The sequence below is a fragment of the Lissotriton helveticus genome, chromosome 3_1 (genome assembly GCF_964261635.1).
Source record: "Lissotriton helveticus chromosome 3_1, aLisHel1.1, whole genome shotgun sequence".
In the NCBI taxonomy this organism is placed as follows: domain Eukaryota; kingdom Metazoa; phylum Chordata; class Amphibia; order Caudata; family Salamandridae; genus Lissotriton; species Lissotriton helveticus.
In genome coordinates this window covers 914,520,638-914,546,700 of record NC_136061.1, presented here as the reverse complement: position 1 = coordinate 914,546,700, position 26,063 = coordinate 914,520,638, and positions in this window count along the sequence as shown.

The window sequence follows — 26,063 nt, the reverse complement described above, 5'->3', positions numbered from 1 at the left end:
TGTTTACAGATTGCTGATTCCTTCATCAATAAATAAGGTTACAACTCTTTCACTTGAGTGGGCTTACTCATACCAGGCAACTTTTGTTATGGATTTAAAAGCGGCGCAGTCTGAACCGCGAGCAAGCCCCACTGCACGGTGTTGCAGCCCCGCTGGGACGCCACGAGACGCCTCGGCATCGGGGCAAGTGAAACCTTCTGAAGGAAATAAAGGGTGGCTGTGAGCAATGCACAAAGGACTATCGCAACCCACTGGGGTGTTATTTTGGGACAATTGAAGGCAAGCATTGGCAAACTCACTGGAGAATACCGTAATCACCACAAGATCCAGAAGGCCACAGTGTGGCCACGCCCACAAGGGCGGGAAAACTACATTTAAGGTGATTCATTCTTGCCAAGCATTGATTCTTCCCCGCCTGCAGCTCCTGAGGAAATGCCATCCGGCATGAAACGCGTCGGGCTTTTCAGGACTTACTTGTGCGAAGCAAGTGTGCTGTTTACAGATTGCTGATTCCTTCATCAATAAATAAGGTTACAACTCTTTCACTTGAGTGGGCTTACTCATACCAGGCAACTTTTGTTATGGATTTAAAAGCGGCGCAGTCTGAACCGCGAGCAAGCCCCACTGCACGGTGTTGCAGCCCCGCTGGGACGCCACGAGACGCCTCGGCATCGGGGCAAGTGAAACCTTCTGAAGGAAATAAAGGGTGGCTGTGAGCAATGCACAAAGGACTATCGCAACCCACTGGGGTGTTATTTTGGGACAATTGAAGGCAAGCATTGGCAAACTCACTGGAGAATACCGTAATCACCACAAGATCCAGAAGGCCACAGTGTGGCCACGCCCACAAGGGCGGGAAAACTACATTTAAGGTGATTCATTCTTGCCAAGCATTGATTCTTCCCCGCCTGCAGCTCCTGAGGAAATGCCATCCGGCATGAAACGCGGCGGGCTTTTCAGGACTTACTTGTGCGAAGCAAGTGTGCTGTTTACAGATTGCTGATTCCTTCATCAATAAATAAGGTTACAACTCTTTCACTTGAGTGGGCTTACTCATACCAGGCAACTTTTGTTATGGATTTAAAAGCGGCGCAGTCTGAACCGCGAGCAAGCCCCACTGCACGGTGTTGCAGCCCCGCTGGGACGCCACGAGACGCCTCGGCATCGGGGCAAGTGAAACCTTCTGAAGGAAATAAAGGGTGGCTGTGAGCAATGCACAAAGGACTATCGCAACCCACTGGGGTGTTATTTTGGGACAATTGAAGGCAAGCATTGGCAAACTCACTGGAGAATACCGTAATCACCACAAGATCCAGAAGGCCACAGTGTGGCCACGCCCACAAGGGCGGGAAAACTACATTTAAGGTGATTCATTCTTGCCAAGCATTGATTCTTCCCCGCCTGCAGCTCCTGAGGAAATGCCATCCGGCATGAAACGCGTCGGGCTTTTCAGGACTTACTTGTGCGAAGCAAGTGTGCTGTTTACAGATTGCTGATTCCTTCATCAATAAATAAGGTTACAACTCTTTCACTTGAGTGGGCTTACTCATACCAGGCAACTTTTGTTATGGATTTAAAAGCGGCGCAGTCTGAACCGCGAGCAAGCCCCACTGCACGGTGTTGCAGCCCCGCTGGGACGCCACGAGACGCCTCGGCATCGGGGCAAGTGAAACCTTCTGAAGGAAATAAAGGGTGGCTGTGAGCAATGCACAAAGGACTATCGCAACCCACTGGGGTGTTATTTTGGGACAATTGAAGGCAAGCATTGGCAAACTCACTGGAGAATACCGTAATCACCACAAGATCCAGAAGGCCACAGTGTGGCCACGCCCACAAGGGCGGGAAAACTACATTTAAGGTGATTCATTCTTGCCAAGCATTGATTCTTCCCCGCCTGCAGCTCCTGAGGAAATGCCATCCGGCATGAAACGCGTCGGGCTTTTCAGGACTTACTTGTGCGAAGCAAGTGTGCTGTTTACAGATTGCTGATTCCTTCATCAATAAATAAGGTTACAACTCTTTCACTTGAGTGGGCTTACTCATACCAGGCAACTTTTGTTATGGATTTAAAAGCGGCGCAGTCTGAACCGCGAGCAAGCCCCACTGCACGGTGTTGCAGCCCCGCTGGGACGCCACGAGACGCCTCGGCATCGGGGCAAGTGAAACCTTCTGAAGGAAATAAAGGGTGGCTGTGAGCAATGCACAAAGGACTATCGCAACCCACTGGGGTGTTATTTTGGGACAATTGAAGGCAAGCATTGGCAAACTCACTGGAGAATACCGTAATCACCACAAGATCCAGAAGGCCACAGTGTGGCCACGCCCACAAGGGCGGGAAAACTACATTTAAGGTGATTCATTCTTGCCAAGCATTGATTCTTCCCCGCCTGCAGCTCCTGAGGAAATGCCATCCGGCATGAAACGCGGCGGGCTTTTCAGGACTTACTTGTGCGAAGCAAGTGTGCTGTTTACAGATTGCTGATTCCTTCATCAATAAATAAGGTTACAACTCTTTCACTTGAGTGGGCTTACTCATACCAGGCAACTTTTGTTATGGATTTAAAAGCGGCGCAGTCTGAACCGCGAGCAAGCCCCACTGCACGGTGTTGCAGCCCCGCTGGGACGCCACGAGACGCCTCGGCATCGGGGCAAGTGAAACCTTCTGAAGGAAATAAAGGGTGGCTGTGAGCAATGCACAAAGGACTATCGCAACCCACTGGGGTGTTATTTTGGGACAATTGAAGGCAAGCATTGGCAAACTCACTGGAGAATACCGTAATCACCACAAGATCCAGAAGGCCACAGTGTGGCCACGCCCACAAGGGCGGGAAAACTACATTTAAGGTGATTCATTCTTGCCAAGCATTGATTCTTCCCCGCCTGCAGCTCCTGAGGAAATGCCATCCGGCATGAAACGCGTCGGGCTTTTCAGGACTTACTTGTGCGAAGCAAGTGTGCTGTTTACAGATTGCTGATTCCTTCATCAATAAATAAGGTTACAACTCTTTCACTTGAGTGGGCTTACTCATACCAGGCAACTTTTGTAATGGATTTAAAAACGGCGCAGTCTGAACCGCGAGCAAGCCCCACTGCACGGTGTTGCAGCCCCGCTGGGACGCCACGAGACGCCTCGGCATCGGGGCAAGTGAAACCTTCTGAAGGAAATAAAGGGTGGCTGTGAGCAATGCACAAAGGACTATCGCAACCCACTGGGGTGTTATTTTGGGACAATTGAAGGCAAGCATTGGCAAACTCACTGGAGAATACCGTAATCACCACAAGATCCAGAAGGCCACAGTGTGGCCACGCCCACAAGGGCGGGAAAACTACATTTAAGGTGATTCATTCTTGCCAAGCATTGATTCTTCCCCGCCTGCAGCTCCTGAGGAAATGCCATCCGGCATGAAACGCGTCGGGCTTTTCAGGACTTACTTGTGCGAAGCAAGTGTGCTGTTTACAGATTGCTGATTCCTTCATCAATAAATAAGGTTACAACTCTTTCACTTGAGTGGGCTTACTCATACCAGGCAACTTTTGTTATGGATATATATATGTGTATATATATATCTATCTATATATATATATATATATGGACAGATGTGTGAAAAGGTGGGTGGGTGGAGGATGAATGGATGGATGAAGGGTGGATGGATAAAAGGTTGCATGGATGGATGTGTGAAAAGGTGGGGGATGAATGGTGGGTGGATGGATGGATGAAAGGGTGGATGGATGAAGGATGAATGTATGTAAGGATTGAAGGATGAAAGGGTGGGTGGATGGATGTATGGATGGAATGAAGGATGGATGGAAGGATGAAAGGATGGATGGATGTGTGAAAAGGTGGGTGGATGAATGATGAGTGGATGGATGTAAAGATGAGTGGATGGATGAATGATGAGTGGATGGATGTAAAGATGAGTGGATGGATGTAAAGATGAAAGGGTGGATGGATGGATGAAGGGTGGATGGATGTGTGAAAAGGTGGATTGAGGATGGATGGATGGATGAAAGGGTGGATGGATGAAAGGTGGATGGATGAAGGATGGAAGGAAGGATGAAAGGGTAGATGGATGTATGGATGGAAAGAAGGAAGGATGAAGGAAGGATGTAAGGATGAAAGGATGGATGTGTGAAAAGGTGGGTGGATGAATGATGAGTGGATGGATGAATGATGAGTGGATGGATGAATGATGAGTGGATGGATGTAAAGATGAAAGGGTGGATGGATGGATGAAAGGGTGGATGGATGTGTGAAAAGGTGGATGGAGGATGGATGGATGGATGGATGAAAGGGTGGATGGATGAAGGATGGATGTATGGATGAAAGGGTGGATGGATATATGGATGGAATAATGAAAGGATGGATGAATGATGTATGGATGGAAGGATGAAAGGGTGGATGGATGAAGGATGGATAAAAGGGTGGATGGATGAAGGATGGATAAAAGGTTGCATGGATGAATGATGGATGGATGTGTGAAAAGGTGGGTGGGTGGATGGATGGACGGGTGGATAGGTAAAGGATGGATGTATGGATGGAAGGATGAAAGGGTGGATGGATGTATGGATGGATAAAAGGTTGCATGGATGAATGATGGATGGATGTGTGAAAAGGCGGGTGGATGAATAATGGGTGGATGGATGGACGGGTGGATAGGTAAAGGATGGATGCATGGATGGAAGGATGGAAGGATGAAAGGATGGATGGATGATGGATGATGGATGTATGGATGGAAGGAAGGATGAAAGGGTGGATGGGTGAAGGATGGATGGATGTGTGGAAGTGTGGGTGGATGAATGATGGATGGATGAATGATGGATGGATGGATGGATGGATGGATGGATGGATGTGATGAGGTCTAACAGGCGAATTTATGGTTGTACATAGTTGTTGATGATGAGGAGTACCAGTTTCTAAAATCTTTTGTCGGAAGGGGGTCCTTACGCCTAAAAAGGTTTTACAAGGGGGTCCTGGCATCAAAAAGTTTGAAGACCTCTGCCCTAAGGCACCTGCACCCACTAGTACAGTTGGCAGTGTTGGTCCACAGACTAAAGGGGTAGTGGGTATCACCTTGGGAACTGAGGGTGATTCTGGCCTAGTCAGAAACCCTACACAGGCTGTTCTTATTTGTGATGGGGAAATTGATTTGTCCCCTACTGACAGCCCCAGTAACCTGGGCAAGTACAGACAGACACCTATAATTAATGAAAAAGTGGCTCAAGCATACAGGGACACATGTGCCAGTGTCACCATGGTGACACCTAGCTTTGTGGACCCTGGACAATACCTGCCAGGTGATAATTACCTGGTGACCAATGCCAGCAATGTCACTACTACACATAGTGTGGCACTTGTTAACTTTTCCTGGGTAGGGGTAACTGGCCTAAAAAGAGTTGTGGTTAGTGCTGATCTCCCAGTAGAATGTTTGTTGGGCAATGACCTGGAGAACTCTCTATGGTCAGACGTTGAGTACAGGACTCATGCAGAGGTGTTAGGGATATCATCCCATGTCCTTGCTGTGACCAGGTCACAGGCCAAAAAGTGCCTCTCTGAACCTCATGTCTTGGATCCTGGAACAATGGACCAAGTACCTTCCAAGAAGAAGAACATGAGGGTAAAGGCTGTGCCTTCCCAACTGCCTACAAGTGAGGATCAGCCTTCACAGGAAGATGATCTTGAGACCCCTGAATGAACTGTCCCTGAAGAACTTGAACGTGATCAGGTTGAGTTTCTGGGGACAGGGGGACCTTCTAGGGCAGACTTGGGGCAGGCTCAGTTAACCTGTCCTTCTCTTGAACCCCTCAGACAGCAGGCTGCTGCTGAGGCTGCTGGGAATGCTCAAGGTACCCATAAAGTTTATTGGGATGATGGGCTCCTTTATTCAGAGGGTAGAGACCCCAAGCCTGGTACAACCAGGAGGTTGGTCATACCTCTGCAATTTAGGGGCTTCCTTCTTACCTTGGCACATGATATTCCCCTAGCAGGACACCTAGGCCAGAACAAAACTTGGGACAGACTTGTCTGTCATTTTCACTGGCCTCACATGTCAGAAGATACCAAGGAGTTTTGTCGCTCCTGTGTAACCTGCCAAGCAAGTGGCAAAGCAGGTGGTACCACAAAGGCCCCCCTCATACCACTACCTGTGGTGGGGATGCCCATTGAAAGAGTGGGGATTGACATTGTTGGTCCAATGGATCCCCCTACAGCATCTGGGCACAGATTCATACTGGTGGTGGTGGACCATGCCACCAGGTACCCAGAGGCAATTCCACTTAGGACCACAACAGCTCCTGTTGTGGCCAGGGCCTTACTTGGAGTTTTCTCCAGAGTGGGGTTTCCTAAGGAGGTAGTATCTGATAGAGGTGCCAACTTCATGTCAGGATACTTAACAGCTATGTGGAAGGAATGTGGTGTCAACTACAAGTTCACCACTCCCTATCATCCACAATGCAATGGGCTTGTTGAAAGATTCAACAAGACCCTCAAGGGCATGATCAAAGGATTACCTGAAAAGCTCAGGCGAAGATGGGATGTCCTTCTGCCCTGCCTTCTGTTTGCTTACAGAGAGGTCCCACAAAAGGGGGTTGGCTTCAGCCCCTTTGAATTGTTGTTTGGGCATCCTGTAAGAGGACCCCTATGTCTGGTGAGGGAAGGATGGGAGTTACCTCTCAAAAAGCCCAAGCAAGACATAGTGGACTATGTACTTGGTCTCCGCTCCAGGATGGCTGAGTATATGGAGAAGGCATCCAAAAACCTTGAGGCTAGCCAGGAATTACAGAAAGCCTGGCATGACCAAAAGGCTGTCTTGACTGAGTATCATCCTGGACAGAAGGTATGGGTGTTGGAGCCAGTGGCCCCAGCAGCACTCCAAGATAAATGATCTGGACCCCATACAATCATTGAGAAAAAGGGAGAGGTTACCTACTTGGTGGACCTTGGAACTCCCAGGAGCCCCCACAGGGTGCTCCATGTTAACAGGCTGAAAGCATATGTTGACAGGGCAGACATGGGCTTGCTCATGGCTACAGATGAGGGGCAGGAGGAAGAGAGTGACCCTCTCCCAGTCCTGCTGACTCAGAACCCTGAGGATGGATCAGTTGATGGTGTGGCCTTAGATGGCAGCCTCACTGAACATCAGCAACATGACTGTAGACAGGTTTTGCAGTCATATCGACATATGTTCTCCCTGACACCCAGTCAGACTAACTGGCGTACCCATGTGGTGGACACTGGTGATAGTCTCCCTGTAAAGAACAAAATTTACAGGCAACCTGACCATGTCAGAGATTGTATCAAGACTGAGGTGCAAAAGATGCTGGAATTAGGTGTCATTGAGCCTTCAGAGAGCCCCTGGGCTAGCCCAGTGGTTCTGGTCCCCAAACCTCACACCAAAGATGGGAAGAGAGAGATGAGGTTCTGTGTGGATTACAGAGGACTCAATGTTGTCACCAGGACAGATGCACACCCTATTCCAAGGGCAGATGACCTCATAGACAAATTGGCTTCTGCCAAGTATTTGAGCACATTTGACTTGACAGCTGGCTACTGGCAAATCAGGTTAGCTGAGGAGTCTAAAGCCAAGACAACATTTTCTACCCCAGGTGGGCATTATCAATTTGTGGTAATGCCCTTTGGTTTGAAAAATGCACCTGCCAACTTCCAAAGGTTGGTGAATCAAGTCCTTACTGGGTTGGATGACTTTTGTGCAGCATATCTGGATGATATTGCTGTCTTCAGCTCCACCTGGGCGGATCACCTGGTCCACCTGAAGGAAGTGCTAGAGGCTCTGCAAAAGGCAGGCCTCACTATCAAGGCAACCAAGTGCCAGATAGGGCAGAGTAAGGTTGTATACTTGGGCCACCTTGTAGGTGGAGGCCAAGTTCAACCACTGGAGAGTAAGATTCAGACCATAAAGGACTTGACTCCTCCAACTACCCAGACTCAGGTCAGAGCTTTCTTGGGCCTGACTGGGTACTACAGGAAGTTTGTTAAGAACTATGGGTCCATTGTGACTCCTCTTAATGATCTGACATCCAGGAAGATGCCCAAAAAGGTTTAGTGGACAGGAAACTGTCAAAAGGCATTTGAGGACCTGAAGAAGGCCATGTGCTCTGCACCTATCCTGAAGAGTCCTGACTACTCAAGAGAGTTCATTGTCCAAACAGATGCTTCTGAGTTGGGAGTGGGAGCTGTGCTTTCACAACTTAATGTAGATGGTCAAGACCAGCCCATTGCTTTTATTAGCAGAAGGCTGACCCCCAGAGAGAAACGTTGGTCAGCCATTGAGAGGGAGGCCTTTGCTGTGGTGTGGGCCCTGAAGAAGTTGAGACCATACTTGTTTGGCACTCACTTCAAAATGCAGACCGACCATAAGCCCCTCTTATGGCTTAATCAGATGAAGGGTGAAAACCCCAAACTGCTCAGGTGGTCCATTTCCCTACAGGGGATGGACTTTAGAGTGGAGCACCGCCCAGGGACTGACCATGGTAATGCAGATGGTCTCTCCAGGTACTTCCACTTAGAACATGAAGACACAATTGGTCAAGGTTAGTCTAATGTCCCTGCGTTTGGGGGGGTTGTGTAGGAGAGTAGGGTCTGCTATCCTATGGTCACCCCAAATTTTTGCTTTTTGCTTCACTGGTTTATGACTTAATGTGGCTGTGGGCCTGCTAATCAGACCCACAGCCTGCTGTTCTCTCTCTAAATTATTGCCAATGTACTTTAGGTGCATTACGAAATTGGAACTGGTTCAACTTATTGGCCCCTGTAACAGTGTACCCAGGTACCCAGGGCATAGGTGCTTCCAAGGCCTACCAGGGGCTGCAGCACGTATTGTGCCACCCCTGGCCTGGCCTCCATATTTGACACAACTGGCTGATCACTCAGCTGGGGTAAGTCGGTGTAACTACCCCTTACTTAGGTGTAGTCTGCCTATGCCTAACCTAAAATGGACACATATGTTCCTATCAGCCACTCCTATGGAAGGCCTCATCAATCTTGGAGGCAGAGTGCTTGGAAATATGTGAGATGGTGCTCTGGCATGAGCTGAGCCTGTCTGCAGCTTTCGGAACCATGTCCTTTAGCTGTTTCATGATACTGCCATACCATACACTCTTAAGTGCATTATGAACCTCGCGGTTAAATGCTATCTTTGGTTTGGCTTTATCAAAACATGTCGAGTAAGGTGTCATACGAATTGGAATACTACCCCCTTGCCAGTTCTGGTGACGGGGGTAGCATTCCACCCTTCTAGAGGGACACGACATGTACCTAGCCTGAACCCCGGTTAAAGTTAAACAGAGCCTCAGCATCACAAAATGGATGCTGCCACCACAGACACAAGTCTGACCTCCTGCTGCTGGGAGTCCTTCCAGCGAGGGCAGCTTGGACAAAGGGTTTCCTGCCTTGGGAGGTGCTAGCACCACCCCAGACAGGATTTTGTGTATTGGGTAGGACAGGGCTGAATAGAATCAGCAATAGAAATAGGTAACAAGGTAAAGAGGGCGCACTGCATACAGTTAGGCAAAATTACAAAATACACAAATCTGTACAGGTTCTCTAAGGCAAGATAGGGAAGGTTACCTCACTTCCCCAAAATCCTAGAGCAAAGCTCCAGGTATAAACAGTTCAAAAATTCCTGCCGAGCACTCAAAAAATATTATCCATATTTCACAATTCAATCTTATATCATGGAAATAGTCCATTTAAATCCAATTCAAAATCAAACACCAAGGTCTTCGTGATGATTTCAATCCATTTCCCAATCAAACACAGAGGTTCGAAATGTTGATCCTTTTATTTTCAAATCAAAAAAACACAATCTGCAGCCAACACGTGTTTCGTTGGGCATGTATCATATGCCAAAGCAACTTCCTCAGGGCTGCAAGCCAAAAACAATAAAAATATAGTATAATCTACCATCTTCAGTAAACTTGTAACAGAATATAAACTGTCATGAACATTTTTTTAGTACATTAGGATAAAATCACCACCTAAGTGTAGTAAAGTCAAAGAACCCTCAATAAGTGACAATTAAAACACAAATAGTATATCAATGTCGTGACTCCAGGTGTTCATAATTATTTAAAACAAAACATTCTGATTTATAGCCAATTTCATAGTTTTTCAAATTATAATTACCTATGATAAGTAGATCTTGTTTATCTAAAGATGAAGTTCATAAAAGTAGAAACTGAATCTGAAATGATATAAGGGAACCTTCAGTCCCGACTCAACAACTCACGTCCAGCAGAAAAAAAGGACACTGTATTCACTTCTAGCTTTGTAATCTAAATCGTGAATAATCATTATTTAACAAAAATATACCAATATTTAACGAGGCCTCCAGCTAAAAGTATAATTTATTTATTTATTTATTTTGAGAGTTTTATATAGCGCGAACAAGATCTTTGCAGATAACAGAGCGCTTTACACAGGCAGGTGGAAGGGTAAGGGAACAAGGAGGAATAGTAGGGAGGTAGATCATCAAGTTCATGTACATAGCACAAAAAAAAAAAAATTACGTAAAGTACAAGTATGAGGTAGCACGGCCTGGTTGGAGCGTAGGCCATCAAAACATTGTGAATAATACCGAAATCGATAAAAAAAAATTAAAAAAAATTGACATGAGGGAGCAAGGATCTAAGCACTTTAGACTAATATAAGTCCATACACACGTACATAGGAATATATAGGCTATATTATAACAGAATACAGATAATACTGTTCGCAATGTAGATCACACGAGTTGGTCAAGTGTATTTAGCCATAAGGATACTTTTGACTTCTTTCTTAAAAAGAAGGGAGGAAGAGATGAGCCTCGTTTCAGGAGGAAGTGCGTTCCAGATCCTGGGCGCCATTCCAGAGAAGGAGCGTTTGTACGTTTTTTCCTTCCGGAATCTTCGCGGTTTCAACAGAAGATTGTTTGTGCTCCTGGTAGCTCTGGACCCACCGGACATTGTCAACTTATGAGTGAGGTAGCTGGGTGATTTCAGGTGTATAGCCTTGTGCGTCATGCAGGCAATTTTCAGCTGTATTCTGGCTTCAAGAGGCAGCCAGTTCAAGAATTTGAAGTCAGGGGAGATATGCGAGTGCTTTTTTGATCCAGTGATGAGTCTTGCAGCCGCATGCTCTGAGGGGTGCAGTTGTCGTTAGGGGGAGGCCACAGAGGGCCACGCTGCCGTAGTCTATGCGAGGGATGACTAGAGCTTGTACTGCTGTTTGGAAGTCTTTTGCTGGGAGGAAGGGTTTCAGTTTCCTCAAGGTATTTATTTGGAAGTTCGCCCCCTTAGTAGCCTTGCTGATATGCTGCTGCATGTTGAGGTTGGTGTCGAGTGTTATGCCTAGGGATTTTGCTGAGTCCACGATGGTCGGTTGGACATTGAGTGCTGTATAATAACTAACCTAACACAAGTATACAGTCTAACTACTTATACTAGCTATCGTTTTAGGTTTGAAAAGTGTATTACCTTGTCAGGTTTTCAATGCGCGAATATCAGGTTCATATTCGTTTGTTCGTAATCCCAAAATCACAGGTACCAATATCTAATAAGAATTAACCAAGTAAGTATATATCTCTCTTATTGTTGATGCCCAATCCAAAATTATTACCGGTGTTAACTCACCCGATATCTGAATATAGCCCTATCGTATTCGGGTTTCTGCACAGTCTGTCCGTGTTCGGGTGACTGGCGTTTGTAACAGCCGCCATCTTGATTAAGTATACTTGAGTCGAGTATCTTCAAACCATCAGTTTTAGATCTATATTTCATTATAATACGGTCTATTAACGTATTATTAACGTATTTATAATAGAAACCAATAAAAATATTTTATAGTAACAGCTCTTCGTATTTATTAACATCTTACCGATTTTACGTGAAGTTGTCAATTGAGTCACTAACCGAATTTATATATAATTAGAAGTGTTGTAGGAAACCAGTAACCAGATAGGTAATTTTAATTGTGTACAAATATGCTAGTTATTAAGTTTACGAATCTCATTGAATTATTTTATCATCGCCATCTTGGATTGGGCAATCTTTCTGAATTTAAGTGATGTTGTCAATTGAGTCACTAAACATTATATATAATTAGAAGTGTTGTAGGAGACCAATGATAAGATAGGTAATTTTTAAAAGTGTACAAATATGCTTATTGATAAGTTTACGATTCTCATTGAATTATTTTAGCCTCGCCATCTTAGATTGGGCAACGGGATGTGTTCAAAGTCTGTTTCATCCAGTACTGTTCTAATATTCTATTTGTAAGACGTCTCACTACCAAGTTTACATCGCACTTATTCTTGTCATGTCATGTCATGAATCGCAAGGACTACAATGATGAAGTATTATCCCAATTTGGAGATAGTAAATATTATGAGAAGATAAGTACTAACCCTCTGGAAATGGTCAAGAACAAAATTAACATGCGACTTAAAGAATGGTATGACAGTGGCTTACTAGATTATGATGAATACCTATACCTTAAAATACAATCACCAAGGGCCCCTTGTATGTACTGTTTACCAAAAATACATAAAAACCGACAGAATCCTCCAGGGAGACCGATAATATCGGGCATTGGTGGGCCCACGGAGAGACTTTCACAATTTGTTGACTCATACTTAAGACCATTTGTCCAGAACTTACCTTCGCATATTGATGATACTAAACATGTACTTAACGTCATGAATGACATAGTCTGGGATAGTGATATGATAATGGCTTCACTTGATGTAGTATCCCTTTACTCTAACATTGATCATGAATTAGGTATTCAAGCAATTGAGAGTTTTCTAAACAATAGACCAGTTGAGTACTTGGATCATACATCAATGTTACTTGAAATGATAAGGATGGTACTGGAAAATAATTATTTTTTATTTGAATCTACCTGGTACAAACAAAAACTTGATACGGCGATGGGGTCCAAATTTGCTCCGTCCTTCGCAAATCTCTTTATGGGGAGATTGGAGGCGGAGTGGATTTGGGGCCCCAAAGGACAACAATGGATTGATCACATTTATTATTGGGGTAGATTCATTGATGACTGTTTGTTATTTTGGAGAGGTACCTCGGAGGAGCTAGATTCTTTTCTAACATACCTTAACACGAACAATCTAAATATGACATTTACTACTCATTATGACAAAAATAAATTGACTTTTCTGGATATTCAACTTTTTGTAGAAGATAGCAGACTGTGCAGTCGTATGTTTCGCAAAGAGACTAGTTGTAATGCCTTATTACGAGCAGACAGCTGCCACCCAAAAAGTCAAATTAATTCTATCCCCTATGGGGAAATGATTAGAGCAAGGAGGAACTGCTCTAAAGATGTGGATTTCCATATTAATATTCAGGATATGGAAAATAGATTCAGAAACAGAGGATACTCGAGAGATGTGATTAGAAAAGCAACTAATAAAGTTCTGAATTTACAAAGAGATGTTACATTGAAACCTAAAATTAGGAATGGTGGACCTATAAAAGATCAGAAAGTGAGAATGATTACTAATTTTGGTAAAGGTAGTCATAAGCTCTATAATATTATGCGAAAATACTGGTACATGTTGTGTTCTGATAAAGACCTGAAACCCTTTCTAACTGATGGACCAAGTGTGACATACCGGAAAGGGATGACAATTGCCAATTTTGTCAGTCCTAGTTTCCCCAAGCCAATAATACCAATAAGCCAAAGTGACTGGTTAGGGGTACGACAAAAAGGCTTCTATCATTGTGGGAACTGCAGTTCTTGTTGGTGGGCAATGAAAAAAGTACATATGTTTGAATATAACAATACAGGAACTTTCTATATAGGCAAAATGGATCATGGTCCTTCGGGCAGTAGAGGAGGGACTAAATGTAGATACAGAATTACAGTATTTCTTGGGAGAATATTAATATTCAGAATAATTGATGAATGTTAAACTTTTATCCTCTGCTTCATGTATAATGACTATTTTATGAATATGTGGTAGAACAACAATTGAAATATGGACTCTTTGAATGCGTAAGCTATGTCCCTATCTGTCTGGATTTTGACACTGTACAGATACTGAGATAATTTCTGTTAACTCATACTGATAAAGATATACTGTATGGAGTGATGGGGATGCTTTTTGTCTTGACACTGCGACTTATGCCCTTAGAAACAAAGGACATACAATACCTTAGATGTAAGAATGTACTAAATAAATAAGAATAAGTGCGATGTAAACTTGGTAGTGAGACGTCTTACAAATAGAATATTAGAACAGTACTGGATTAAACAGACTTTGAACACATCCCGTTGCCCAATCTAAGATGGCGAGGCTAAAATAATTCAATGAGAATCGTAAACTTATCAATAAGCATATTTGTACACTTTTAAAAATTACCTATCTTATCATTGGTCTCCTACAACACTTCTAATTATATATAATGTTTAGTGACTCAATTGACAACATCACGTAAATTCGGAAAGATTGCCCAATCCAAGATGGCGATGATAAAATAATTCAATGAGATTCGTAAACTTAATAACTAGCATATTTGTACACAATTAAAATTACCTATCTGGTTACTGGTTTCCTACAACACTTCTAATTATATATAAATTCAGTTAGTGACTCAATTGACAACTTCACGTAAAATCGGTAAGATGTTAATAAATACGAAGAGCTGTTACTATAAAATATTTTTATTGGTTTCTATTATAAATACGTTAATAATACGTTAATAGACCGTATTATAATGAAATATAGATCTAAAACTGATGGTTTGAAGATACTCGACTCAAGTATACTTAATCAAGATGGCGGCTGTTACAAACGCCAGTCACCCAAACACGGACAGACTGTGCAGAAACCCGAATACGATAGGACTATATTCAGATATCGGGTGAGTTAACACCGGTAATAATTTTGGATTGGGCATCAACAATAAGAGAGATATATACTTACTTGGTTATTAGATATTGGTACCTGTGATTTTGGGATTACGAACAAACGAATATGAACCTGATATTCGCGCATTGAAAACCTGACAAGGTAATACACTTTTTAAACCTAAAACGATAGCTAGTATAAGTAGTTAGACTGTATACTTGTGTTAGGTTAGTTATTATACTTTTAGCTGGAGGCCTCGTTAAATATTGGTGTATTTTTGTTAAATAATGATTATTCACGATTTAGATTACAAAGCTAGAAGTGAATACAGTGTCCTTTTTCCTGCTGGACGTGAGTTGTTGAGTCGGGACTGAAGGTTCCCTTATATCATTTCAGATTCAGTTTCTACTTTTATGAACTTCATCTTTAGATAAACAAGATCTACTTATCATAGGTAATTATAATTTGAATAACTATGAAATTGGCTATAAATCAGAATGTTTTGTTTTATATAATTATGAACACCGGGAGTCACGACATTGATATACTATTTGTGTTTTAATTGTCACTTATTGAGGGTTCTTTGACTTTACTACACTTAGGTGGTGATTTTATCCTAATGTACAAAAAAAATGTCATGACAGTTTATATTCTGTTACAAGTTTACTGAAGATGGTAGATTATACTATATTTTTATCGTTTTTGGCTTGCAGCCCTGAGGAAGTTGCATTGGCATATGATACATGCCCAACGAAACACGTGTTGGCTGCAGATTGTGTTTTTTTGATTTGAAAATAAAAGGATCAACATTTCGAACCTCTGTGTTTGATTGGGAAATGGATTGAATTCATCACGAAGACCTTGGTGTTTGATTTTGAATTGGATTTAAATGGACTTGCTATTTCCATGATATAAGATTGAATTGTGAAATATGGATAATATTTTTTGAGTGCTCGGCAGGAATTTTTGAACTGAATAGAATCAGACATGCCTGGGGCACACAAGGTGTCCCTGTGAGGAAAATGAAATTTTGCCTGACCAAGATGCCCCCTACGTGTACCCTATGTTACATGTATGTGCATGTCACCCATGCATATTTCTCTTAGTGGCTTGAATCACAAGGCCTCTGCAATCACGTCCTGCATTAAGGCGCCTGTCATCAAGTTTCCCAAACGTTAAGCTAACATGAAGGCCCATGTATTTGCATTGTGCACTTTTAAATAAATATCGTAATAAACCCTTTTTGTGGTTCAGTCTGAGCCACTTTCTGAATTAGGGTTTTCATGACTCCTGACACACTGCAAGCTGCAATTACGTATCTCTGACCTCGCATACTTCTAGCTCAGCCAAAAGAGACCCAGCAAGGGTTGCCAAGATAGTATTATGAATAACTGTTATCTGCCTGCTGTACAGAGTCACATTCCTGCCCAGTGAGGAAGGTAAACAAAACCCGTCCGCGTAAGATAGGGCCTAGCCTCTCTGTCTCCATTGAAGTAAATCACAGTGCTTGCATTCATAGAAAGCTCACAGCCCCATGCAATGCACGAAGAAATATATGCTTTTTCTGATTCTTAGCGATGAGCAACCTTTGCTTCAGATAATACATCCCCTGACTTAAGATATCAGTTAGTACCAGACGTGCTGGTCGCCTTGACACTAAAGATCTCTCTACTAGACTGAAAGTCAGCTCTCCTCCCAGTTACACGTCAATTGCACGTCATGCTCAAATTGCATGCACAAGTAGGGCAAAGTTCCAGCCTGCCATGTAACTCCTCCTCTATGTAGCCACCCACCTATCACCCACCTGTGACTCATCAAGTGTACACCCTCATGCACGCCCACATGCTCTTATCTCTTTCTTTCATGCTCTGCCTGGAGCGCTCCTCCCTATGTACAAGAAAAAATGTATATATGTGTTGTTCTCTGTAAATAATGTTAGAAGACCCTTCCTGAACCTCAGTGGTGATGGAACAGATTCTCCCTTAACTCGAGTTATTGGAATAAAGCCCTTTTAACTTGGACACCACGGACTCTCTGCCTCTCATTTGATACATGCTAATTGTTAATGCCTAGAAATTATGCCAGGGTAATATTTAATTTACCACATTAATTTGGCGCCCTTACAGGGACATATCCTTTTCCCCACGCGCCGGAGTTGTAGGTCCAGCTTTGCCCCCTTCTACAGCCGTGACGGACTTTAAAGTGTACACGCCATCGGGATTTCCCGCTACTCCCTCAGGCCCAGGAGGAGGACGGACTGTGACCAGGCATCCATACGAGGCGGTGAGGATTGCGGATCGTCTCAACCAGAGCCCGACTTGTGAGAGAGCAAGGTCCGAGGTGTCCAGAGGTCCACCCGTTCCGAGGCGCATGCGTAGACGTAGACGTAGATGCGTAGAAGTCCGAGGCCTTCAAGTTTCAAGTTTTGCTTCTCGGTGAGTACCACTATGGGGAATGCATAAAGTTTCAAGACGGGTTCATTTTATATGAACACGGTCAAGACGGGTCCACGTTATTCGTGGAAACGGTAAAGACGGGTTCACGTTATTCGTGAAAACGGTAAAGACGGGTTCGTTCACACGAGCACGGTCAAGACGGGTCCATGGTAAACGTGGGCACGGTGAAGATGTGTCTCATTTTTGAGACCGGTATGGTTGTACTGTATTCCAGTACATATAGTTTTTCAAGTACATGTTTAGTTCTCTGTATTGGTTTAGATCATGTTTGTTTTAATGTTATGATGTTTTAGTGTGAATGATTGTTGATTGTTTCAGTCTATTTTTGTGTATTGTATTTCCATTGTGTTGGTTTCAACATGCCACTGTTTTCAAAATTGCGTCAGATAGGGACCAGAAAAGGTATACTAGAAGAGTCAGTTAACATCCCGCCTAGAGACACACCTGGTCATTATATGTATAATAAGCATGGATTAGACGCCATCTTGTTTTTAGATTTATGGGTAGACTATACAAAGGACCTGGAGGAAAAGTATAGATGGCCTATCTCAGGAACATGGGATTCAGAATGCATTATGAGAGTAGAGCAAGCGCTATGGAAAAGGAAGTCAAGACCCTCTCAGAAAGATGCCATCGAGTTATGGCGCAAAGAGTCACACAGGAGAACAGAGAAAGAATTCAATAAAGTAGGGAGAACTAAACAAGCAGCGGAAAAAGCCAAAGAGTGGAGTTCCTTGTAAATAGCTCCTTGTAAATATGGTTTATGAAGAGCATGTCATTATTATAACTTGTTGAGTTTCTTGTGAATATGGCTTGTGAATAGCGCCATGTAGTTATGGTTTGTGCAGAGCATGTTATCATTACGTTAGGCAGGAGAGAGCTGGATCTCTTTCAAGTGCTTGGAGAAAACGTTTTGGAGATGTGCGTACGTGTTATGTGATAACGTGGAGAGATGGGTTCATGACTTTCCCATGTACTGCAGTCATTGGGGAAAGATTGTGCTTCAGCTGCCAAAGAGTTAATATCTTGTATTGAGAAGGCAGTATTTGTTTTAACATGCTGTTTAACAAGGTTTTGAGGGATTTTGGCGTTTTTTGGTCGAGATTTGGCCGATTTATGGCTGTTTTTGGTGTTTGGGGGCATGTTTTTGAGCGGAAATTCGTACCCGTTCCAGTGGATGGATTTGGTTGCTTTTTGGTGAGGATTTAGGGAATCGCTTGGACTACTGTGATGCCAAATTTGAAAAGGATCTGAGCTGTGGAAGTGGTGGAAAAAGCATGTTTTGTGCGGAGGTGCGATTTGCCATGTTATCCAATGGGCGTTTTTCTGAAAATTGAGAAATTATTTTGGGGGTGTTCCAGGTGCGCTAGGGGCCCGGGGGTTGGATCAGCGGTAGAGGAGGTGGATGGCCAGGTGTGCTGAATTTTGGGGATTTTTGGCTTGGGCTAATAATGTATTTTTGGACGGAAGGGTGTGTTTGGCTAAAGTGTATTTTTGGAAAATGGAGCTGTTTTGATTTGTGCGTGCTTTTAGGCCGAGATTTCGTGGTGTGCTAAGTAGTTCTTAACTGAGTCTGCGGGATCGTCTGAAACTTGGGAGTGTCTAGTTTTGCGGCAAAGTAGTTTGAAGGAAATTGGTGGAGGGGAAGGTGTCTTTTTGGCATAGTTTGGAAGTGCGTTTTGGCACGATTTCATGGCTGTGTAGCTCACATGCATGGTTATGTGAGCTGACACTAAAAGTCAGTGAGTATTTAGTTGATTGATGGTTTGATTTAACTTTTTCATTGGTTGCTGGGTCTGCCTATGTGCTTTGTCAGTTTGCTGACTGAATGGTAACGTCTTGCATGGAGAGTAAAGAAGTGTTCATTTAACATTCTATTTCAAATGCGTCCGTGTATTTGTGTGGGTTTGCCTTGGAACACTTGATTTAATGTGTTTGACTCAGAGGTCGGTAGGTTGTAAATAAACCAGTCGGATTGAGATAAGGGTTTGCACAGGGTGCTTTAATGTTTTCACGGTTGAGAAGAAAATATAAAACAGACCCATCATAGAATGTGCTTTTAATTAGTGTAATGCAACCGTGTGTTTTTTTTAAATAGAAATTTGTTCTACAAAATATACATTATTATTTTTCCCAATACAAGCTGCCCTTTAGAATAGCGTGTGACAGTTAATCCACTCAATTAGAAAACATGGCTTTTTGAAAAATGATGAATCTGGCCCTTTTTATAGGTAGAATAGAAGAGCTTGCACACTTAATTATGAAAATCTTGGTTCTGCAATGCAAAATGCAAAATTATGGTGTTTCACATGTTATTTTCAAAAAGTAAAATTTGATGTGTTTCCATGTCATGTTGTTCTGTTTCTTTTTTTTCTTTGCAGCTAGTAACAATATTTTATGATATAATTATTTTTAAATGCTAGCATGTGTCTAGGTTACGAAATAAAATATGTCCTTATTAATTACTGATTTTAGGATGCTTTTTATCACGTTTTGAATTTGCTTCAGTTAAGTTAGAGAATGTTGGTTAGCTCTCTGGCCTGGGTACAGATGTGTTTTGAATCACAGAGAATGTGCTTTTCGACCTTGAAGTGGCCTGGTTCCTAGAGAAAGATATTTTGTAAAGGGAGGGCTTTTCCCTCTTGGAGCACCGAGCAGTGCCTGTCTTGTTATCATTGGCCATACTCCAATTCTTTTCCGCGGACATTTGTTGATATAAACTGACAGCCCTGTGGGTGACATCACTATGAAGGGGAAGGCAGTGTAGAGAAAAAAAAACTTGATGAGCCGCAGAGAAATTGTTTATATAAGGGGGGGGTCAAGTTGCTCTTCCTTACAGCCAGCACAGAAAGCTTCATTGACTTCAGATAAGAGCATGCTTGCAAATGAATAGTTTTTTCCCTCATAGTGTAAACAGAATAATTGGCAGGGGTTTCGCTCTTGCAATGAGTCCTAGCATTTACAGTCAAGCATTAAAAAGACAGTTAGACAGTGTTCACATGCCTCCCAACACTGCTCTACTACAGTACGTAGATGACATCCTAATTACAGCACGTTCAGAACCAGAATGCGCAAATGCATCACTGACAGTCTTACATTTTCTGGCTGACAAAGGGCACAAGGTGTCCCCTTCCAAGTTGCAATTCTGTGAAAAGCAAGTGGTGTACCTTGGACACTTACTTTCCAAGGAGGGTAGACAACTAACACAGGAACGTATACATAGCTCATTTCTAATCTTTCACAGCCCAAGACACAGAAAGAAGTACGTGCATTTATTGGCCTCACTTCATACTGTAGGCAATGGATTCCCCAGTATACCTATCTAGCCAAACCACTCATACAGTTAACTACACAGGAGGCAGCCACTCTGACTGTCCTCCCTTGGACACAAGAACATACCTTGGCATTTGAGGAATTAAGAAGAGCATTATGTCAAGCGCCAGTTTTAGCGACTCCATGTTACAGTAAAGATCAAGCAGGAAAACACAAGCCTTGCGCTTATTTTTCTAGTACACTAGATCCAGTGGCCCAGGCTCTGCCTGCGTGCCTGAAATCAGTTGCAGCAACAGCCCTAGCCATAAGACAAAGTGACTCGATAGTGTTGGGTCACCCTCTGACAGTACAGGTTCCACATGCAGTGGAGGTTCTCTTAAACAGGACACAGACACAACATTTGACTGTAGCAAGACTGACAGGATATGAACTGACATTATTTCAACCACACATAGAGATCAGACGTTGTAATATTCTGAATCCTGCTACACTTTTGCCCTCAAGTACAGTAAATGCACCGCCACACGACTGTGTGGAAGTAATGAATATAGTGACGAAACCAAGACAAGACCTGACAGATATTGCACTTCCAGACCCAGACTTAACGCTCTATGTAGATGGATCATGCATGAGAACGAGTGCAGGAGAATTAGTAGCAGCATATGCTGTGACCACTGCTACTAAAGTCATAGAGACACAGAAAATAGACACACTATCAGCACAAGCAGCAGAGCTCATCGCTCCGACACAAGCCTGCATAAGAGCTAAGCACTTAAGAGTGAACATTTATACTGACTCACAATATGCTTTTGGCGTAGTTCATGATTTCGGGGTACTTTGGAGGGAGAGAGGTTTCTTGACCTCCCATGGGACCAAGATCCAGCACGGCCAGCTCATTCAAGCCCTGTTGGAAGCAATACATTTACCTACAGCCATTTCTATCCTGAAGTGCAAAGCTCACACCAAAGTTACAGACACCATTTCCCAGGGTAATGACCTGGCAGACCGAACAGCTAAACTTACAGCCCAGACAGCCCAGACACCAACAGACACGACAAGGACAGAGGTACCATTACTGACAACATGTATGACAGTCAGGGATCCCACTCAAGATGTACTCGACATACAGACACATGCCACTGCAGATGAGATAAAGAAATGGACTGAACAAGGAGGGGTCCAGACTGAACAAGGTTGGATGACTAAGGGAAAAGGTACATGGTTTCTTCCAGATTCTATGTACAAGTAATCATAAACACAGCACATAGTCCAGCACACTTGGAAGAAAAGGCAATGATAGACAGCTTGCAGAATATCTGGTTTAACAAGCACATGCGTGCAGCAGCGAAGCAGAAAGTACGAACATGTATGATCTGTTGTCAGTTCAATCCAGGTAAAGGCATTCCGGTGGAACAAGGCGGATTCCATCCTCCTGACCACCCTTTTGAGGTCCTCCAGATGGATTATATCCAAATGAACAGATGTAGAGGTTACAAGTATGTCTTGGTAGTTGTGTGTGCACTATCTAGATGGACAGAAGCATATCCAGTTCCAGATTATACTGCTGTGACAACAGCCAGGCAATTAGTGCGCGAGTACTTCCCCAGGTATGGATTGCCTCGGGTCGTATATTCCGATAACGGTCAGCCATTCTCCTCTGAATTAATGAAACAAGTGTCTCTTCTGTTAGGATATACTTGGAAATTCCATTGTGTAAGACACCCTGAAGCAGCAGGCCTTGTAGAAAGACATAATCAGACAATCAAAACAAAACTTGCTAAGATATGTGCAGAAAAAGGCGTGGATTGGATGGTAGCTTTACCGGTTGCCCTCTTTTACATGCGTATGGTAGCTCATTCCAGAACAGGCCTATCCCCGTATGAAGTAGTCTTCAGTAGACCGCCAAATATGTGGGGTACACCTATGCCTAAAAGAATAACTGATGTTGACAGTAACATGCTGACAGATTATCTGGCTTCCTTGATGTCTGCACTACTTTCTTGTCGTTCACAGGTTGCTGCCGCCTTCCCTGACAACACCCAGGTCAAGGAACATGCCATAGTCCCTGGGGACTTCGTTTTTGTGCGGAACTTTGATCGATCAAGCCCCCTTGAGCCACGTTGGAAGACGCCGAAGTTGGTGCTACTGACCACGAGGACCGCAATAAAAGTGGAGGGACGCAAAGGATGGCTTCACGCTCAGCACTGTAAAAGACACTTTGGACAATCTGGTACTTCAGTAAAAGACAATACAGACTTTGCGCCGCTTGCGCCGCCTGCGCCGCCTTTACTAGAAAAGACTCCACAGCAGGAGTATAAATCTAAGTTAAGATCTAGTAAGTCAGACGTAGTTTAATTGTCTAAGTCCACTCGGTGGTGAATCGGTTAGACTAGATTTCTGACATGTATAAGATCACATACGAGAATAGTAAGAAGAGCAAAATGAGAGAAAAGTACTGCAAGTTATTACGCAGTAGATGTATAGTTACTTTGATCATTCTTTTTATTCTGTGCATTGTTATAATCTGTGTCAGTTTATTACTACATGTTTTCTTTCCTATTTCCTCACATATACACTCTTCCAGTAACAGCACCATAGAGCATACATTTAGTGAACTGCCACCTCATGAATTGTCATATCGACTTGCATTGCGTAACAATACTTTTATTCGCATGTTACACCATTCTCATCAGACCAGCAATGCGACTGATTGCTGGGTATGTGGCCAACTGCCACCTTATCAAAGGTCGAAGGGAGTTCTGCCCTTCTATCCTCTACCGTTCTCACACAATGGTTCATGTGGAGCATGGTTTGCCTTAATGACCTCAATAGATAGAAAGTACATAGCTTATCCAGGTGGCTGGATATATGGAAACCTGAATAAAGTAATGAATGAAGCATGTTTTCCAGACAAAGACGGATTTCCTCAAAGGAAGGGAACCAATCTAGAGAATGAAGAGTACGAGCAGGGAAATGCATCCGTTAATTTTATAATGTTAAATGTTCAGCCCAAGCAAAATACAGGTCCACCGTTTATTTCAGTTCTACCAGCAAAAGGTGATTTATGTGTTAATAAGAAAGGCTCAGTACATATGGGACACAGCGAGTGTAAAGCTGTAGTAGAGTTTAATGATAAAGGACTTTCTTCTTTCAAAACATCACGCCATACCTATTTCATTTGCGGTCAGACAGCCTATGTACATCTGCCCTTAGACTGGGGTGGGACTTGTTATATAGCATTCTTATTGCCACCTGTATTCTTGGCCCCATCCCATTATCATAGAGATTCACGACTAGAACATGTTAGAGTAAGGAGAGAGACAGATGCCTCAGGGATTGATCAGACTGAAACAGCTTGGGAGCAATATACAGATTTCAACAAAGGATTCTTTTTCTTCATAGGTCCCGTCCAAAACAGTAAACTGATACGCAAGTTAACAAGGACTCTTGAGGCAGTAGTGAATGTGACTGCATCTGCCCTGGCGAACTTGACCCAGGAACAGTCTGCTATGAGACTTGTTGTTCTTCAACATCGCCTCGTTCTAGACGTCATCTTGGCGGATAGGGGCGGAGCTTGTAGCGTGATCCGATCTAGTTGTTGCGTTTTCATCCCAAATAACGCGCCATCTGTGTATGCAGCGATAACAAGGCTCCACAAGATTGCTCATGGCATACATCAAGACCCAGGCACATGGACTTGGTCCAGTTGGCTCTGGGGTGTGATATCTGCTTGGGGATGGAAAGTGTTGTCCTTCCTAGGAATGATCCTACTTATGATAGTTGGTTGCTGTCTCTGTCTGCAGTGTGGCCCGGCCATTTGCGGCCTGTGTGCAACTGCATGTGTTCCACATCCAAGTATACAAAGGGTTAAGGACGAACAAATGATGCTGTATGATCAACTATACGGTCTCATGAATATAGATGTATCCTGAAGGGTTAAGTAGGGGACAAGGAGGGAATGAGGAAAATGAAATTTTGCCTGACCAAGATGCCCCCTACGTGTACCCTATGTTACATGTATGTGCATGTCACCCATGCATATTTCTCTTAGTGGCTTGAATCACAAGGCCTCTGCAATCACGTCCTGCATTAAGGCGCCTGTCATCAAGTTTCCCAAACGTTAAGCTAACATGAAGGCCCATGTATTTGCATTGTGCACTTTTAAATAAATATCGTAATAAACCCTTTTTGTGGTTCAGTCTGAGCCACTTTCTGAATTAGGGTTTTCATGACTCCTGACACACTGCAAGCTGCAATTACGTATCTCTGACCTCGCATACTTCTAGCTCAGCCGAAAGAGACCCAGCAAGGGTTGCCAAGATAGTATTATGAATAACTGTTATCTGCCTGCTGTACAGAGTCACATTCCTGCCCAGTGAGGAAGGTAAACAAAACCCGTCCGCGGAAGATAGGGCCTAGCCTCTCTGTCTCCATTGAAGTAAATCACAGTGCTTGCATCCATAGAAAGCTCACAGCCCCATGCAATGCACGAAGAAATATATGCTTTTTCTGATTCTTAGCGATGAGCAACCTTTGCTTCAGATAATACATCCCCTGACTTAAGATATCAGTTAGTACCAGACGTGCTGGTCGCCTTGACACTAAAGATCTCTCTACTAGACTGAAAGTCAGCTCTCCTCCCAGTTACACGTCAATTGCACGTCATGCTCAAATTGCGTGCACAAGTAGGGCAAAGTTCCAGCCTGCCATGTAACTCCTCCTCTATGTAGCCACCCATCTATCACCCACCTGTGACTCATCAAGTGTACACCCTCATGCACGCCCACATGCTCTTATCTCTTTCTTTCATGCTCTGCCTGGAGCGCTCCTCCCTATGTACAAGGAAAAATGTATATATGTGTTGTTCTCTGTAAATAATGTTAGAAGACCCTTCCTGAACCTCAGTGGTGATGGAACAGATTCTCCCTTAACTCGAGTTATTGGAATAAAGCCCTTTTAACTTGGACACCACGGACTCTCTGCCTCTCATTTGATACATGCTAATTGTTAATGCCTAGAAATTATGCCAGGGTAATATTTAATTTACCACACCTGTGCATAGGCCAGTTCAAACCGGTGCTGGGGCTTTCCAGCCCCAGTCCTGGCATGAAACTGGACAAAGGAAAGGGGGTGTAGCCACTCCCCTTCCTGGTCCCACCCAGAGGAGGGACCTAGTAGGTGATCCGGCCCCCAGATTTGGAATAAGAGTAGGAGCTGTGTCCTGAGACTTCAGATCATCCTGAACTCGACTTGAAATACAGAATAAACTTGGACTTCGACATTCTGCTGCACAGAAGACTGAAGAGAATCTCCCTTGTGGCCAAGGAGTGACCACCCTGTGAATACAGGCACCAACCAGCAACTCGACATCTGCTTTGCCGCCGCCTCCCGCCGGAGCCCGAGCCCAGAGCTTGACAAGACCCAGACTCCCAGACATCTCAGAGCTCGATCCACAGTCCCTGAAAAG